The sequence below is a fragment of the Lathyrus oleraceus genome, chromosome 1 (assembly GCF_024323335.1).
Source record: "Lathyrus oleraceus cultivar Zhongwan6 chromosome 1, CAAS_Psat_ZW6_1.0, whole genome shotgun sequence".
NCBI classification, from domain to species: Eukaryota; Viridiplantae; Streptophyta; class Magnoliopsida; order Fabales; family Fabaceae; genus Lathyrus; species Lathyrus oleraceus.
The window spans coordinates 325,881,904-325,885,762 of record NC_066579.1 but is presented as its reverse complement, the minus strand read 5'-3'; positions in this window follow the sequence as shown (position 1 = coordinate 325,885,762).

Sequence of the window (3,859 nt, the reverse complement as noted above, 5' to 3'; positions counted from 1 at the left end):
ATCCCAAGTCAACTCCTTTGGGCCTCTGAGTAGGAGTTTCTTTATGTATAAAAAACCCTCGATATTAACCAGGGGCAGGATAGTCTTCAGTTAGTTTGACTTTACATTCAAAATTCAAAAGGGGAAGCATCCCATCAGAGGATCAACCACATCCCATGCCTCACAAGAGGTTGAGAATCACAAATCCACAATGGTTGTCCCACACCAACAAAAGAAACGAATCAGTCACGACCCTTGCAACAAATCAAGAAAAATAATGCCATGCGATTTGTTCAAGCAAAATGAAAAATCACTACAAAAAAAGAAGAGCAAAAGAATAGTCCGCTAAGTTGAAAACTTGAAAACAAGTGACTTAGGAAAAAATAAGGAAATCCCGGTGGAGTGCAAACTCAAAAGATCAGTCCAGAAAAAAGTCAGGGAAAGCAAAAATAAATAAAAACAAAGGATCAAACAAAAATCGTCAACAAGAACAAATTCGTGTGGCTAGAAACAAAGCAAGAGGTGGGTGACTGTAACTCTCAAAACGTCATTCTTAACCATCATATCTATTATTAAGGAGAATGGGTGGGTTAGAATAGGTTTTAAGCCTTATATCCGTCTTTTGAAATCGTGAACCAGACCACGTTGCAACCCTCAAAAGACCTAATTAAAGTAGGGTTTATTTTAAAAAAAGCATATTGCGGTAAGATCGTGTTAAAACTGACTCCTAAATGATTTGTTTATCATTCGTATTGGTACTGATGAGGCATTCTAACTAGTGATTCATTCATTATATGTGATAATCTTAGTGAACATACTTGATTTGAAAACTAACATAAACATAACATTTCAATTATCAACTTCAAAATGAACATTTTTTACTTGTAAATAAGTGCTTAACATCAAGAAAGTTTCTACAATGGGAAGTTTAATCACACTAAAGGGCAGTCCACTTCAAGATTCAGTCAATCTGGAGAAATCACGTTGAGATTTGACAAATCTCCTCAAGATCATGCAGCCGGGGGAAAAGTCACTTCGAGAGTCGTCCTGAGGCCAGCCATCTCAAGAGCATGAGAAGTCAACCACTTCCTGAAAATGGTTAATCAGGTGGATACAGTTTCAAGACACTCGGGTATGTCATACTGAGATCTTCTGATGACAAGACTGCTTCATAGCTCGTGAATGGGGCAATTTATGCAGATACCCAGTAGATTGGGGTAGAGGCAAGCTATGAAGGTGCAAGTTCTTTCCCTAATTCAAATCAAGTGTAGAGGTGTATCAACAACTATTGAGCCTGAAGTAGGTGTCAAAGAATCATGTCTTCACGACCTTTATCCTAACCTTGAATGTCCCACCTCCCACCACATGAGCATCTGGTTAACCTTTGCACAAATCATCACCATGCATTAATCGTGTCGCTTCACTCATGTATGTCATTTATCTAGCATATCATGAAGCCTTGTCATACAAACCAGAAAATACAAAGCCCAACATTTACTGGCACTTCCAAACCCCAAACTTGCTTGGTACCTTTTAAAGCCTAGTCTTGTTTGGAACCTCTCTTAAAACCCAACCTGCTTGGCATCTTTTACAGCCCAATTTGCTTAGTATTCTTTTTCCAACCTTCATGGTTGATGATATTTGTTTCCAACCTTCATGGTTGATAATCCTTTTTCCAACCTTAATGGTTGATGATCTTTGTTTCTAACCATCATGGTGGATGATCATTTTTCCAACCTTCATGGTTGATGATCCTTTTGTTTCCACTTTCATGGTTAATGATCGTTTTTCCAACCGTCATGGTTGATGATCTTTGTTCCCAACCTTCATCGTTGATAGTCCTTGTTTCCAACCTTCATGGTTGATGAACCTTTTGTTTCCAACCTTCAAGATTAATCACACCTTTCATTTCTAACCTTCATGGTTGATGGTCCTTATTTCCATCCTTCATGGTTAATGATCCTTGTTTCCAACCTTCATAGTTGATGAGCCTTTTGTTTCTAACTTTCATGGTTGATGATCTCTTTTCCAACCGTCATGGTTAATGATATTTGTTGCCAACCTTCATGGTTGATGGTCCTTGTTTCCAACCTTCATGGTTGATAACCCTTTTTTCATCCTTCATGGTTGATTACCCTTTTTCCAGCCTACATGGTCAGTGATATTTTATTCAACCTTCATGGTTGATGACCTTGTTTCCAACCTTTGTATTGATGATTTATTTACAACAATTTGACATCCCTATCAGAAAGCATTCAACTGAAACCTATAGCTGCAAGGGAATTCTGAAACTTTCTTGTTTAACTTATGGGCTCCTTGACTCCATCACTACCATACCAGAACCAGAGTCTACCACTGACCCACCTTACTACAGAGCATACATAGCTTCATGCATGATGAAAAATATCAAACATACATTTCATATAGCATGCATATCAATGCTTTTCCTTGTGACAGATCTATTCCCCCCAACAAGATAATTCAGTCAATCCCTAGCAGACGAACCTATAAAAGTTTACTTGTCATTCCCTATTTCGAACGCATTTATCCCCCTCACACTACATACATTTGCAATGGGAATTTTTTTTGGATATTTTTGTATTTAATCCTCTTCTACCTTGAATACTTGAAAAGTTGTCGCAATTCACACATTCAGGTTCAACAAAATTAAATAAGGGTAGTTGTCATACCCTAAAATTTGCCCTCCCCTTTTCACTTTTTACCTGACTTTTGGCTTGAGATTCATTTTCCCACATTCATACCAAAATACATGTGCATCATTTATTCGTATTAAAACTTTCAAACATACATCATAGATTCAAGGTTTATGGTATTCATATCTAAGAAATGGTAGGGTTTGCATAAGCTTCAACCCTAAGGATTGTAGAGATTGCATCATGGTATCCATAAACCCTAATTCTTGGTATTTTATATTAATTGGATCATGTGATTTGGCTATTGGCCTTTTGATTGACTGGGACCCTAATTTATTGGAGTGTGATTCTTGATCATTATGGTATGCATCATCAATCATCAAGTTTGCTCTTATTCTTGGGAATCATTCATCAAGTTCAACATTGGATTTACACACCTACATGCTTAATGATTCATTTGATCCAATGCCTTGTTCAAGCTTTTACCCAAGTCATGTTGCATTCTATTTTCCATTTAAAGTCCATTTATCCATGCTTCATTTATTGGACCATGATTCAAATTACTAATGCTTAGTCAAGTGGTTCATGTGTCATCATGCATTCATGGTCTATTAGTTAAGGTGTTCTAGCTCTTATTACTAGTCCATTTTCATACCTCTAATTATAATCCATTTTTCCATGTCCATAGTATATTCAAAGTTCATATTTCTTTCATTTCAAGTATGATTCAAACATAAATCTGGAAGGCAAAGTTCTAACTTTGAAAATAAGGCATCGTTTCATTGAATCCTATATACTATTTCATTCAAAAAGTGTCTATTCATTCATAAAATATCATTTACAAATAGTTCCATACAAGAAAATTACAAAAAAATACAAAGTTTGACATACAATTGACTTTTGGTCAACCAGTTGACCAAAGTCAAATGACTAATTCCAGTGACCTAACCCTAATTTCTACTTGAAGTCCATATCCTTTCTAATCTTTCCATGTGATTCCATGACCAATTTTCTTCATGAATAAGAAAACCTTTTTGCTTCAACCCATGTTTTTGCCATCCAAATTGCCATGCCTTCGAAATATGCCCAAGTGCCAAGTCATAGCCCTGCATTCAATCCAATCAAGCATACATGCATGTTCGTCATACAACATTTTAACACGCATACATCATGAAGCATGACCATTCACTAAGTAAGCATGCATTTAGTATCATTCAAAACTAAAA